Raw genomic sequence first — 16,773 nt, forward strand, 5'->3', positions numbered from 1 at the left:
CCACAGATTTTTTTGTTGGAGACCTAGATTGCCTCCATAGCTTCACTTTTGTGAATAATGCTGCAGTGACCACAGGAGTGCAGTTCTCTCTCTGTCATACCCATCCCTCTCTGTTTGCATATATATCCAGAAGTGAGGTTGTTGATTATACACTTGTCCTTTTTTAATTTTGTGAGGAACCTCCATACTCTTTTACATAATGGTTGGACTGATTTTATTCAATGGCTCCTTTTGCCTCTGCATCCTTCTCAACACTTGTCATCTCTGAAATTTTTAATAGTAGCCATTTCAACAGCTATAAGGTGACAATGACTCATTATGGTTTAATCTGCATTTTCGTTATGTGGAATAGTGTTAACTATTTTTCCTATATCTGTTGCCTATTTGTATTTCCTCTATTAAGATCTCTATATTCTTTTCTGTATTTTTTTAAAATGAGACTATTTGTTTTCTTGCTATTGAGTTGCTTCTTAAATATTTTGGAAAATACCTCTAAGTGGAAATATGGCTTGCAAATATTTTCTCCTCTTGTGTAGGCTCCTCTTTGGAGCTTATTTCCTTTGCCATGCCAATGGTTCTGAGCTTAAATCTATTTGGTGTTTTTGCTTTTGTTTTCTGTGTTTTGGGGGTCAAAATGATAAGAAATCACTCCCTAGACAAATGGAAAGTTTTTCTACTATGTTTACTTCTAATAGTTCAGAGTTTCTGGTGTTCCATTTAAGTCCTTAATCCATTTAGAGTTGATTTTTGTATATGGTGTGAAAAAAAACTAGGTAAAATCATTCATGATATCAATTAAATAAAAGTTGGAAGAAAATGAGTGACATGCCATATTACAAAGTACTGGAATTATTCCAGAAGAAATTAAATAAATTTCTTTATATATTAATATATTAGGATTATATGTTATAGTCTTACTTCCAATAGTAACTACAAATAGATGAGGCAAAGAAAATATGGCAAGGGAATACAAAGAGAAAATGAAATAAAATATCTGATTTATCCAAAACAGAAGTTCCTCTAATATTTAATTAGATGTTCCTCTAACATTGTTCTAATTAGATGTTCCTCTAATGGCCAAATCTCTAATCTTCTACCCTTGCATGTGTTTGCCAAGAGGCATCCTTTGGAACAGCATCTCACATTGTCTGTGTGCCCTCAAGAATGATCTTGCAAACACTTCACTCTCTGGAGAGAGAAAATTATATCAGATGTGTGTGTTCCTTGAGGTCTTCCAGATTAAACTAAAGTTACCAAGAGTGGTAACTCTCAGTTCAGTACCTAATTGCCTAGCAGTGGTGCATGGATCATCTCTGAAAAAAAACATGTGTATCAAATCTTGCCTCATGGTCTGCTGAGGAAGCCCAACTATGCCATAGCATAAAAGCATAAAATATAAATCTAACTCCATGAATCATGTGAAATAGAATTTAAATAAAAGGAAAAAGATGAAAATGAAATAATGGAAAGTAGAATAACTATCCTAGTACAATATAAAGTGTACTGTAAAGTCATAAGGAGTTATGGAGATATATTAGGACCTTTCTCAATCATAAGGGTTTCAATTCACTAAAAAAATCTATATTATTCTAAATATGTATAACACAGATCTTTTGAAAGATAGGAATGCTAAATCTAAATTTGTATAAAATAATTTCAAAATAAGTAAGAGAGAAGTTTAGAGATGTCACAGGACCAGAGATATTTCTACAATCATTGTGTGAGAATTTATTCTGTTTCAAAATAATTGAGACAATCAATGAACAGGAAATTTGTCTTTACTGATAAAGAAAATTATCACAATTATGAAACTGAGTGACACATTAAGAGATTGTATAAGCTAGCTATGAGCACATAGTTCAGAGACTTCATATCATTTATATACATAGGGTACAGCATTTAATAATGAAAAAATTTATAGTCATTTGAAGCACACATTAAATTTTTTAAATGACCATATGTTGCATCATAAGGAGAGTCTCAATAATTCCAAAGGATTTATTATATTAAAATATGTCCTCTGCCTAAAGGAAAATAAGCCAGAAATTAATAACAAAAATAAAACTGTGAAAATTCTAAACTTGTTAAATATTAAATACCATGTTTCTAAATCATTTATAAATTTCCACAATAATTTATAAAACAAAATGAAAATTTGAAATATTTTAAACCAAATTAAAGTAAGAACACAGCATACCAAAACTTATTGAATGCAATGAAATAATACTTTAGGGAGAAATTTGTACTGCTAAATGTACATAGAAACAGAAAAGCCTAAAAACAGATAAAATAAGTCTCCAAATTAAAAAGTTAGAAAAAAGAAAAGTATATCTAATGCACAGTACAAAGTTAACAGTAAAGGTAAGAAGTTTATGAAATAGAAAACAAATATGCCTCAGAGAAAAATATCAATAAGCCAACAATTGATTATATGAAATAATAACATTTATGGGATTGATAAAAATGAGACAGGAAGCTATTTAGAAATGTAAGCACTGAGAAAGCAGAAATCACTGCAGACTTACAGAGAGTGAGAGAGGTAACAAGATGATATCGTGAGAATCTCCAGGCCAATAACTGGAAAGTGAGATGCAATGACAAAACCATAATTTACCAAAACTGACAGAAAGGAGAAAAGTGAAATCTGAATACCCCTGCTGCAAATCATCTTAAAAACCCTTCTTCACAAAGAACAGTAGGCCTGAGTGTTTTTACCAGTGAATTCTTTCTAAAATTAAAGTAACAGCATTCATCTTTCACAACCACCATTTAGTAGCAGTAAAAAGGAAACATCTGAACACTCCTTTTGAGGTCAACATATCAATGGAAAGGACAGAAAAAGAAAAATTACAAATCAATCTCTGTTAAAAAGCAAATCTCCCAAATATTAGCAAATTCTAGGTTATATAATGAAATAAAACAATAAAACTCATCACATGAACAGAAAAAGGGGAAATGTCACATTCTTTTTTTTTTTTTTCATTTTTCTTTTATTATTCATATGTGCATACAAGGCTTGGTTTATTTCTCCCCCCTGCCCCCACCCCCTCCCTTACCACCCACTCCATTCTTATGATAAAATTTAATATCCAATCATAAAAAACATTAAAATCTAGAAATAGAGAGGATCATTTTAAATTCATGAAGGCTATAACAACATGAGGATGTATTTTACTCTTAGATTAAAATATAAGATTTTTTATTACATAGAAATCTGTGTTGCTTTGAGGTTTATGTACAACTTATGTTGAGATGTACTTTATTTTTATTTTTTTCCAATTTTGTCATTTGCCTATAATAGCTGTACAGAGAGGATACATTGTGACATTTTATATATGTGCTTATAACTTATTTAATTAGATTCACTCAATCCATCATTCTTCCTCTTCCTACACTCCAGCCTTTTTAGAGCAATTTCAACGGGTTTCATTTTAAAACTTTCATACATGATACAAAGTATATCAGCCATATTCGCCCTTCTTTACCTTCTCTGTTTACCTCCCCCCTTCCCATGATATCCATCCCCTCACAAGACAAGATTTAGCTCCTTTACCTTCATTTCTATAAGGAGGTTTTACCACAATATTTCATACATGTATAATTCCTGCTTAAATCAGAATAACTTCCCTCTGTTACTTTCTTTTCCTCTATCGTCCTGCTCCCCTATTATTCATTAGTGTTACATTATATTGTCTTCATACACAGATGCATTGTGTTTTAATATTATTCCTTCTCTCTCATTCTTTTCCTCTCCTGCCTCCCTATAGTACCCAGAGACAGACCCAGACCCACTAATACAGCCATGTTCTCTCTATGTGCAGGTAAGATTATATGTGTATTTCTGTGTATATTTATCTTATAGGTCTAGTTTCCACATTTAAGAGAAAATGTATGACCTTTGCTCTTCTGATCCTGGCTCATTTCACTTAACATAATGATCTTCAGTTCCATCTATTTACCTATGAATAACATCATTTAATTCTTCTTTTTTGTGGAATAATACTCCATGATGTATATATACCATATTTTCTTAATCCACTTATCACTTGTTGGGTATGTGGGCTATTTCCTAACTTGGCTATTGTGAATAGTGCTGCAATAACCATGAGTGTGCAAGTGGCGCTCTTGCATCCTGGATTACATTCCTTCAGTTGTATGTCCAGGAGTGGTATTACTGGATCATATATTAGGTCTATTTTTTTGTTTTCTGAGAAACCGCTACTCTGCTTTCCATAGTGGTTTCACTAATTTATATTCCTACCAACAGGGTGTAAGAGTTCCTCCCCCAAGTACCCACATCCTTGTAAGCATTTGTTGTTGACTGTGTTTTTGATGACACTCATTCTAACTGTAGTGTGGTGAAATCATAATGTAATTTTGATTTGCATTTCCTTTATGGCCAAGGATGTTGAACATTTCTTCATGTATTTATTGGCCATTTGTAATTCTTCTTTTGAGAATTGTCTGTTCAGTTCATTTGCCCATTTATTGGATGAGTTGTCAATTCTTTGTAGGGTTCGTTTTTTGAGTTCCCTGTAGAGTCTGGCTAAAAAATGCTTTGTCAGATGTTTGGCTAGCAAAGATTTTCTCCCATTCTGTAGGCTGTTTCTTAAGTCTTGTGATTGTTTCCTTTACTGTGAAGAAGCTTCTTAGTTACATGCTCTCTTAATTGCTGAGCTATTGGAGATGTATTCATGAATGTTATAACCTAAACCTATATGTTCCAGTGCATTTCTTATCCTTTCCTATGGTAGATTCACCATTTCCAATCTTACATTAAGACCCTTTACCAACTTTGAATTGATACTAGCATAGGGTGAGAGACAAGGATCTAGTTTCAATCTAGAGTTTAATATCTTTGTGAAGAATCTCATTGGAATTTTGATGGGGACTACATTGAACATATGAATTGTTTTTAGTAGTACAACCATTTTCATAAAATTGATTCTTCAATCTGTTAGCATGTCTTTCCACCTTCTAGTGTTTTCATTGAATTCTTTCTTCGGTGATTTATAGTTTTATTGTATAGGTTTTTCATTTACTTCAGCAAATTTATTTCTAGGCATTTGAATGTTTGGGTGCTATTGTGAGTGGTATTGTTTTCCTAATTTATTTCAGGATCTGTTTTTCAGAACTATTCATTGTTTGTGTATACAAATGTTAAGTGATTTTTGTACATTGAATTTGTACTCTGCTACTTTGTGGAAAGTGTTTATAAGATCAGAAGGTTTTTAGTGGAGTTTTTAGGGCTTTTTACTTATGAGATCATAACATCTGCATGTAACGATAATTTGACTTCTTCTTTCCCTATTTGATTCCCTTTGATTTCTTTTTCTTGTCTTATCACTCTGGCTAGGATCTGTTACTATATTGAATAAGAGTGGCAAGAGAGGAAACCTTTGCCTAATTCTTGATTTAAGAGGAAATGACTTCAGTTTTTCTACATTTAGTATTGTGCTGGCTATAGATTTGTTACATATAGCCTTTATAATGTTGTGGAATGTGCTTTGTTTTCTTAAGTTTTTTCAGAGCTCTTATCATGAAAGGATGTGGAATTTAGTCAGAGTTTGTCTGAATTTGTGGAACTGATGATGTGGTTTTTGTCTTTGATTCTGCTTATGTGTTGTATTACATTTACTGATTTGAGTATGTTGTACCATCCTTGTATCCCTGGGATGACACCTACTTAATCACAATATGTGATCTTTTTAATGTGTTGTTGGATTTTGTTGTAAAGTATTTTATTGAGGATTTTTGCATTTATATTCACCAGGGACATTGGCCTATAATTTTTCTTTTTGATGCATCTTTACCTGTTTATGGTAATAAGGTAATACTGATTTGTAGAATGAGCTTGGTAATATTCCTTTTTGTATTTCATGGAATAATTTGAAGCATTGGTGGTGTTAGTTTTTCTTTAAAGTTCTGATAGAACATTAGCAATGAATCTACAAAGACCTGGGCTTTTCTTTTTGGGGGAGTTTCTTTATAACTGTCCTAATCTCATTACTTGTTATAGTTTTGTTCAAATTTTCAATGTCCTCTGGGTTCAATGTTGATGGGTCATATGTGTCTAGAAATATATCTATTTTTTCTTAATTTCCCAGTTTGCTGGAGTATGTGTTTTCAAAATATTACTATATGAACTTCTGAATTTAATTGGGGTCTGTTTTAATATCCCCTTTTTTCACCTCCCATTTTATTAATTTGGGTAATTTCCTTTCTTCTTTCGATTAACTTGGGTAAAGATTTGTTGATCTTGTTTTCTTTTTCAAGTAACCAACTTTTTGCTTCATTGTATTGTTCTGTGGGTCTTCAGTTCATTGACTTTTGCCCTACTTTTTATAATTTCTTTACTTCTAGTACATTTGGGATTAGTTTGTTCTTACTTTTCTAAGATTTTGAAGTGAATTACCATATTATTTCAGATCTAATTTTCCAGTGTGATTGTTCATGGCTATAAACTTCCCTCCTAAGACTGCCTTTACTGTGTTCCACAGGTTCTGCTAAGTTGTGTCCTAATTTTCATTTGAATCTAGGAATTTTTAAATTTCTTCTTGAATTTCTTCAATGATCTATTGATTATTCAAAGTATGTTTCTCAATCTCCTTGATTTGAATGGTTTTTATTCTTTTTCCTTGGCATTGATTTCTAAATTTATTCCACTACAGTTTGTTAGGATTCAGATGATTATTTTAAGTTTTTTCTTATTTCTTGTGATTTATCTTATGACTTAGGAACTGATCTATTTTAGAGAAAGTACAATGGACTGCTGAGAAAAATGTGTAATTTGTTGCTGTAGGATGAAACACTCTATATGCCTATTAAGTCCATTTTTCCCATTGTATCATTTAGTTCTAGTGTATCTTTATTAATTTTTCTCTGCATGTTCTGTCTGTTGATGAGAGTGGGGTGTTGAATTCCCCACTATCATTGTATCTGGATCTATCTGTTCCTTCATGCTTACAAGTATTTCTATTATGAATTTTTGGAAGCACTGGTGTTCAGTTGCCTCGAAATAGGATTATATCTTCTTGGTGGATTGTTCCCTTTATTATATGTAGTGACCTTTTTTATCTCTTCTTACTGCTTTTTGCATATAAAACCTGTTTTGTCTGATATGACATTAAGTACAACTGCTTGCCATTGATCTCCACATGACTTGTATATCTTTTCCCAACTTTTCATATTTACTTTATGTGTGTATTTGGTTGTGACATATTTTTCTTGTAGAAAACAATTTTTTGGAACTTCTTTTGACACCTTCAGACAATCGGTGTCTTTTGATTGAAGAGTTAATTCTGTTTACATTTAGGGTTATGATTGTGAGGTATTTACTGATTCCTGTGTTTCTTTTACTTTTTTTTCAGGTTGAATCTCATGTTGATTGTTCTTTACTTTTGTCACTGTTCATCTTTTTTGCTGGTTTACTGAGTTGATCATGCTTGACATTTTCCCCACACTCCTGGGTTCACCAATTTACCTTTTGAGTTTTATTATTTCTTGACCTCTCATGTTTGTGACTCTTTCTTCCTCTTCTATGTGCATGAGTCCCTTGAGTGATTTTTATAATGTAGGATTTGTAGACATGAACCTTTTAAGCTAATCCTTGACTTGGAAGGTGAAGAAAGAAAGAAAGAAAGAAAGAAAGAAAGAAAGAAAGAAAGAAAGAAAGAAAGAAAGAAAGAAAGAAAGAAAGAAAGAAAGGAAGGAAGGAAGGAAGGAAGGAAGGAAGGAAGGAAGGAAGGAAGGAAGGAAGGAAGGAAGAAAGAAAAAGAGAGGAAGATACAGCCAAAGGAAAATGAATTGGATGAAGAGAAAAGAGAAAAAATGGAAAAGGAAAAAATATTTCATATCTTGCAAGTGAATATGTTGATCTTCTCTGTTTTTGTCCAAGTTAGTCCCTCTTGTCTTAATTGTTGTGGGATCAGCTTCAGAAGAGAGGAGCTGCACCTCTAGCTTAGAGTGCAAGTAGCGACCTCAAGGGGTGGGCAGTGCAGACTGTGTGGTGACAAACTCCAAGGCTATTCTCCAAACAATGTGCTTTGCTGGCTGAGTTGTTTTGTGTCTGCATGGGCTCGGCAGATAGGGAGATTGAGACTTCCTATCGAAATTTTGAAGTGTAAGTGATATGAGCAGGTGGAAACACTCCTTCTATGAGTAGGGCACAGAAAGCTGGAAGGGGCAGAGCAGCCAACCTTTGAGGCTTTTGCTGACTTTCATATTGCCCCAGCCAAAGACACTCCCTCTCTCCATCTGGCTTTAATGGCAGTCTCCCATGCAGAGTAATGTTGAGACATGGAACGCCACAAGCTGCCCTTGTTTAAATCTCCAGAGTTGCCTGACTGTAGTTTGCAGGCATTCAGCTTCTCTAACTTGAGTGTTCAGTTTCTTTAGTGAGAAATTGTGAAAACTAGCAATATTGATTTTTAAAAATCAGATTACTTTATTTATGAAAACATTATCAAAATATATAGGGCAAAATTCTTTTCACAAATTTTTCCTGAGACACTTACAAATGCTTAGTTTTCAATATATCTGTTTCCCTATAAATTATTGTCATATAACTACATAATTAAATTACTGGTGTCTAATAGTTTGTTTCTTTTTTCATTCAAACTGGTGTTATTATCCTGACTTTTAAAATATATCATTTATTATAAAATAATTATTTAGAAATACTCAGACTATGCAGGGTGAATTCCAAGCTCTGACCTCACTCTTTGCTACATTGGATAAATCATTCAGCCTTTCATAACCTCCACTTTCCTATATGCAAAATAAAAACTAACGTAATTTCTTGCAAAACTAATAAAAGTGCTAGAAATAAAAAAATTTAAATACTTGCACATAGCATGGAATATGGAGTAAGTTTGCAGATTATGGGTGTCCTTAGTAGAAGCAGTTGCATCAATAACTAATTCTTTTTATCCCATAATGAAGCTGATGTGATTGTTTCTTTGCAATTTTAGCCACACTTTCCTAAGGAAGATTCTTGCTCTATCACCAATATAAATTGCACAGCACGTTCTAATTTTGAAATAATAATCCCATGTAAGTTATGTTCCTCATTAATTTTACTTTGCAAAATGAGCAAATCTGAAGCTTGTTGGAGAAAAACTGTTATAAAACTTATCAATAACATACCCTTCCATGAACTTTGTTTTGGAGAAAATTCATCAAATGTTATATATTTATTGTATTGTAAAAATCTGCACGTGTAAAACAATGAAATCTATATCTCTTTATATTTAAATTTTAAAGTTTCAAACAACTTGGGAATACATCACAATGTCCTTCTTACATTTCCTACCCCTATATGTGAGCCAGTGACACTATATTCTCTAGGACCACAATGTTGTTACTTGCACAAATTTTAGATAGCTCCTTTCAGCTTTATTTCTTGTGACTGAAAGAAATTACTGCTGGTTGGTAATTCAGTTCCCACTCATGTAGCCTATTCATACTTTAGAGGGGAACTGATAAAACAAATATTACCTTGAGACAAAGAGTTGAGGGATCACCACCTTCTGGGAGCATCAGTATGGCCCCAGTTAACCTCCTGCAGGATCTTACTTTGACACAAAGACCCAAAACTCAAAGGGAAGAACATCAGTCATGCTTTATACCAGGGCAATACAAAAAAGTTCTCAGTCATATTTTATCTCACCGCATCTCCAAAATTAAACAGGACCAGCTACTTTTTTCAGCATTATGCTTATATCTTTGCAACACATCTACATGATCAACTATTTCAAGGGTGGTATATATGTTTATTTACTAACTGATATTATTAAACACTTTGTAAATTTAATTTATTTGCTATTCTAATTTTTATTGTTCAGGTGTCTATTTGCTGGAAACCAGGTAAAGACAGAGAAACAGTGATTACAGGGATGATGATGAGTAACAATGACACAAATATCTATGCCACTGGTATCACTGACAACATAAAACCATCTAATTTTCTTATTATTTTTTAGTTAATGCCTCTGAGTGTCTTTCCAGTCCAGTGTTTGCATTCCAGAGTAGAAGAAACTTATTTTGGGTAGAATATCATAGTATTGCAAAGAATACCAGCTCATGAAGAAAATAAAGGATCTTCAGTTTGGGGAATTCCTCTAGAAAGTGTTTAGTATGGCTTGCCAGTCCTTGCACCATTAACTGTCTCTTCTTCAGCCCATAAGAAAGTTATGCTTGTAATCACCGCACCTGGCCCTATTGGGTAAACTATAGTCCTTTCCCTGAGAATTTGAAGCTATAACTAACAGAGTCACAATTCACTTTCATCTGGCATCTTGACTTTCTTATTTCAAACTGGGTTTTCTTATTTGCATTTAGAAGTATAAGTATTGTAAGAGTAATAATGGGGCATAAAAAAGCAGAGGAAGGAAAAAGTATGGGTGATTACTGTGATAGGTAAATCACGTGAGCTGGGGACAGAATGAGAGAAGAGAAGAAGGCAGGGGGGAAGAGAGGAATGTCCCTTTTAAAACCTTGCACAAATTACACATAAATTTCACATTAATACCTTGCTTTTCCCTCAATACTTATAATTGAAATCTATCTCTATAACTTAGCTCTAGGCAAATTGAACATATTTAAGAATTATTTTGGAAATGCACATTGAGAGATTGATTTTAAAAAACATAAATCTAACATTATGTTTCCAAGCAATAATAAGGTCTCCACTTTTTTTCTTTTTGCTTTCATTATACTTAATATGCTCTTTTTCTTCTCATTTCCTAAGAAAGAAATTATGGTCACGTACTTTAAATCTATGAAAAAATATTTCCAAATTTATCTCTAAGCACTGGCTTTGTTATCTCTAAGCACTGGCTTTGTTTGAAAATTGTAAGTCTTGTTTTAATTTTTGTTAAGTTCCTAACATATTTCAAATATTTCTTTAGACTTTTATTTGATCTGTGAAGGCTTTTTTCTTAGAAGATTTATGTTTATTTCCAAATACTTGATGATTTTCCCAGTTATCTTTTCTTATTATTTTCTAATTGAATACTTTATGGTCTTAAAATGTAACTTGTGGAGTTCTTTTCTTTTTATTTTTTGGTGACACTTATGTTTGAACTCAGGGCTTTACACTTATAGGTGCTGTATCACTCAAGCCATGACCAAGTCCTATGGATTTCCATTCTTTTAGAGTGAAAGAAATTTTTTAATTTAATATGTAATTTTTATATTGAATCCTAAAAGTTTATGCATAATATATGGCTAAAAAGGCAGCAGGGGAAAAGAATAATTGTATGAACAGCAGTAAAAATAAATATTTTATTAATCCAATGTAAATCAAGAAGAAAGAAAAGTAAAAGAAAGATAGCATTAATGGAACACCAACCAGACTTTAAATATAAACAAAATTTATTGAATTTTATGAACTCAATACTAAATTTAAATATGTCAAAATAAATAAAAATAAAATCAAAATGAAAACAACATCAAAGGTAGCCCTATATTTGCTTTCTAAAAATATACTATAAATATTAGAATAAATAGAAATAATAGACTAAAATAAGAAGTACTTTGAAAAATTAATTGTAACTATGCTAATATCAGACAAAATATACTTTAAAGGCAAACATATTTCAACATGATAAAATCCATATAAGAAAATCTATATTATTCTAAATTTCAACATCTATTATAATGTCACCTCAAAAATCTAAAGCAAAACCTAACAGTGTAAATAGAGAGATATATAAATCTTCAGCATGCTGTCCTCAAAAGTTAAAAGAAATAGAAAAAATCAAAATAAGTATAGAGGATTTTAACAATATGATTGATGTAATTGAAAGAATGTGTTAATTTGTGAAGATCTATTATATGTGCACTGATCTGTAATTTGAACATGCAGTTAAACATTAGTTATTCATTGCATGGATGAGAATCAGTGATCTTGGTAGAGATGGAGCATGATGGCATCTGTAGTGAGACATGGTCAGGTGTTATTTGGCCACAGATGGTGACAGGAGGCAAGTTAAGCAATGAGAACAAAATGAAAAGATTAAGTGAGATTCCAAGGGCTTCACAGTGATTGATAACGTATTTGTCATGAGAAGGTGAAAGGAAGACCATTAGTGTAATTTCATAGGAGTTTGGGTGTAGAGGTGAGAGTTAGAAAGGACTCATCCACAACTCTCCTGTTATTGGCTGGGGTAGGTGGATAAATACAGAACAGAAGAGGAACCTTATTTGTTTGTATGTCTCTCCTCTTACTTGACATGGAATTCTGCTACCACAAGATAGATGTTTCCTGTCTGTCTTCCTGGTTTGATTGTCAGACTCTGAATCAGAGTATGTGGTAAATGTAGAGTTGTTCAATGATTTTTGATTTGCACACCTTCCTGGATTTTTGGCCTCCGTGGAATAAAGGCAACTAAACCTCAGCAGCTCATCTTATGGGTCTTCTCTCCTCAGAATCTTGAGCTAGAATGAAAGTGCCAAGTGGGCTCATTTTTTAAGAGACCTCAGTTGAGTCTCATGCTTAAGCTAGTCAAAGCTTATGGGTGCTCCCCTTACACAATTCTGTTAATGACAACTGTGTCACAAAAGTGGAAAATCTAAATTTATTATACAGGAGGTCTCATAATTTAATGTCCCAGTATGCAATCACTGCCAAATTTAAAAGAAGAAAACATATCCATGAATCACTTCATATTCAAAATCCTGTAGGTCCCAGCACTTGCGATTAAAAACTTAAGGTAACCATCACATCAGATTTTACCTTTGGAATTATTTAAATAACATTTTTTCTTGTAATTAAGTTCCATACTCAAAGGATGCTTAGCTTTCATTTCTTATTTCAATTTCTCACTAAGCTTGCCTAATCACTGTCTCATTCTTCATGTCACTTCAACTTGATTGTACTAAAAATCAACATCTAGTTTTAAAATTGGTAATATGCCATTTTGAAAACTGTCCTGTAATGTAACATTTGTTATGCCATATTAATATTGCATCAAAATATACACCATACTAAGAAACTAAAACATGAAATAGACATTGTCTAGGTCTTGACAAATTGAAATTATTGTGTAGTAATTGTTTTTTGTAGAACTACTCTTACACAATGTTTGTAATAGAAATGTATCTGAAAAATTGCTAGAAATATGGCAAATTTTTCTGTTTACTTTTTTTTAAGAAATTGATTTAAGGGCCCAGATCATATATGCATACATATGCATGTATATATATGTGGTTTTGAATATATATATATATATATATTTATTTATAATGGGTGATTTTGGTATGTCTTAACATTAAGAACCGTGTTTATAATTACAAAGCCAAAAATTAAGTAATGCAATTTATATAGATGAAGTATCTTTAACAAAAGCAACATAAGGAGATCCATAATAATCAAATTTTCAATAATTGATACTTAACAAATTATGAATTGGTGCTCCATGAAATATATAAATTAATATTATTATGTCCCTAGAATGAGAAGCAGAGGGGCTTGTTCACCTTGTGTGTTGGGCCTCATTATGGCTGGCTGAGTCTGTGGCACATCTGTAAGTCATTCAATGTGTGACTGAGATGGGTGTTCTTTCCAAGCCCTCCCATGCTCCCTTCTGCTTGATGAATTTAGATGCACAGCAAGCTGCACAGTGAAGGCTTCATGAAGGTGAGGCAGTGGAACTGTCTTTTATGAAGTCTGCCTTGTATACATGTATGAAAATAAAATTATGAAACCTATTAAAGTAATAGAGGGGGTGAATTTGATCAAAGTACCTTATAATCATGCATGTAAATATCTCAATAAAATCCTTTTGTACAATTAATATAAACTAAGAATTGGTTTTCAAAAAAATTGAGTTTAATTCTTTTTGTTCCCTCCAAAGTACAACACAGCAGATATTTATTTGACAGAGAATATGTTTTCAGAAGTGTGAGGCCAGTTTGGGAGGGAGGAAGAGTTTAATTTGAATTACTAATAAATTCACTTTAAGCAGAATCAATGATTGCTGGAAAAGTATAGTGATGTGCTGCTTAAGGATGGCGATACACCTAGAGAGCCATCCTTGTGTGGCTGAACACATTTGTTGTTATGGGAACATTGTAGAGTACAATGATAAACATCCAGTGTATAAGTCTATCACGTGACATGGCCTCTTTTGGTTTTATGGTGGTACTGGGCTTTGAACTCAGGGTCTAATGCTTGGACACTCTGTCACTTGAGCCACTCCATCATCTCTATTTTGTGCTGGGCATTTTTGAGATAAGGTCTTGATTTTTGCCCAGGCTGGCATTGAACCTTTATGCTCCTGATCTCTGCCTCATGAGTACATAGGATTACAGGCATAAGCCATTGGTGCCCAGCAACATAATTTCCTAATACAATCAAGAGATCAGGTAAAGGAGGTATCTGAGGCATAACATGGCATTTTCTTTTATGGTAAACAATTTTAACTCTTTAAGCACATTATAAAATACAATAAATTGCACATATATTCAGTTTACATACCTGCAACATAATTGTTATCATTTTGGTGTATGAAGAATTATGCGTAATTGTGTTCACTGTCTTTTTTATTTGACTGGCAGTGCAATTGACTTGCTTATAATTGTGTCATCACGTATGAGTAAGGCACTGTACTGTGACATTAATATGCTTCTGATGTCACTAGTTCCATTGCAGTCTTGTGTGCTCAATCTGCTCTCAGCCAAACGTCATTAGGCAGTGCATGACTGCACTCCATGTTGAACTGGGGAACGTGACTAAGGAGATTAACTGCTGAAAATTGTTTGGTTTATAAAAGAAATTGATTCAGTTCAGCAATAGAAGATAACTTTATCCTTTGTTACTTTACTGTGTTTTCATAAGTTTCCTTTTTCTGACCTCTCCTTAACCATACATACCCTTCAGGACCCAGCCTAAAGGCTGTCTCACAACAAAACCATCAATGAAGTGGAGAAGGACTTTTTTTCTATACCTGCTGTGAGATGTTGTGGTTTTAACACCTTCATGTGTTCTAGATATTGAAATAAATCAGTGTGTTTTATAGGACAGCAGCATCTCTTCCTGCCTAGTTTTTTAGAATTCCTCCCAGAATCCAACCAACATGTCCTCAATCATAAGTGATTGCGAGTCAGATAAAAGTGTACCCTGATGGTCTGTCATCAGAAGATGCAGCTTAATTTAACATCTGTAGGAAGACACATGTTATTTGGAGAATCTACTTGACTGCAAGTGGCCAAGTATGAGTACCAGGAGAAGGGGGAGAGAGAGGGAAAGAAGAGGGAAAAAGAAACTACCTGAGCACTGACTAAGTTTCAAGGGTTGCACAGGCTAAGCATTTAGTTTTGTTCTCTTCATGCCCTTACCTGACAAAAACTAGTCATTCCATTTTACAAAGCTGGAAGTCTCAGTTAGAACTGCAAAGGAGCTTAGTTGTAGTCACCTAGAGGGTAAACCAGAGTCCAGGGAAATTATTTAAAATGTGCACTGTTTCCACTAAACCCTTCTCCTTATTAGGATCCAAATAACCTAAAATTCTGTCATTTAACCACCACTAGCAGTAGGTTTTCTCAAGAAGAAACATTAGTTTGCATTTATATTAACATTGTACCTGTATAATGCCTATGGTTCTGGGAAGGATGCTGAACAGTATGAAAACAGTAATTTCAAATCAAACTTCCCTTCTCAGAGTGTGTTATTTCTGTACACTGGAAAGAAGAATGTGCCTAAAACTGTATGGCTAGGAGTTCCAGGATCCTATCACTCAGAAACCTATCTCTGTGAAAATGTTACTTTTAGGTTCCTCAGATGTTCATGTTGCACAGTATTTAAATTTGCAATATTCTGAGTTTCAGAACCAGGACTTAATTACCACTGTGGCATCATGCACAGTTCGAATTCTTCAAGTCTCAGTTTGTTTCCCAGCAAAATTAGCACCCTTGTGTTAGTCTGAAATGCACAGAGAGATAGACAAAGAGATGGCTTAATACCAGCACAGATTTATGCAGAAGAAACCTTCAGAAGGGGTCTCCAGCAAGAGAGCTAGAGACCCTTAGCTCTACATTCTACATTCTACAGTCTGTATGTACCACTACATACAGACTGGGGTTTTTGTAGAAGAGGAAGGGCCTGGTAAAGGGAAAAGGGAATTTTTCCATTGTGGTTTGTCCACTGACCATTGCTGGAGGTAGTCAAGAAACTGGGTCTTGTGCCCTGGTACAGGTGTAAGGAAAAGGGTCACTTCAGTCATGGACCAGTAAAATGGCAAGAACAGGATGCTGCTGGGGGTAGTGAAGGAGCTAGGTCTTGTGTTCCCCCGTACAGGTGCTGGAAAACAAGGTATTCCCCTTGAAGAGACCATTATTACTGGAGACAAATAATTCTACAGTCAAGCAGAGTTTAAGATGTTATAAGTTATGTCAAGTTGAGACCTAACAGTAAGCTTTCCTGAGTTCATATAGGCATTTGTAAAATGCTAAAGGGAAAAACTAGCACATGGTAAATGGCTGACACACAGCCATGTGACAGAATATTTACTAACTCAGTAGTGCACTGTTTCCTGCTGACATGGACATATGAGGAACTGTGAAAGCTCTGTGACCCTTATCCTCTTCTCTGTTAAATACCTTTACATGCCCTGGATCCTTAAGATATCAGGCCTTTAAGATGTAGACCTGGGAGCTTTCCTTCTTTGTTGCCCATCACAGTTAAACACTTTATTTGCTTGTTTGTTTTATCTTTCTATTTAGCCATGTCTGGCCTCAAAGCAATAATCCTCCTGCCTCAGCTTTCTGAAT

Source organism: Castor canadensis, chromosome 1 (genome assembly GCF_047511655.1).
Source record: "Castor canadensis chromosome 1, mCasCan1.hap1v2, whole genome shotgun sequence".
In the NCBI taxonomy this organism is placed as follows: Eukaryota; Metazoa; Chordata; class Mammalia; order Rodentia; family Castoridae; genus Castor; species Castor canadensis.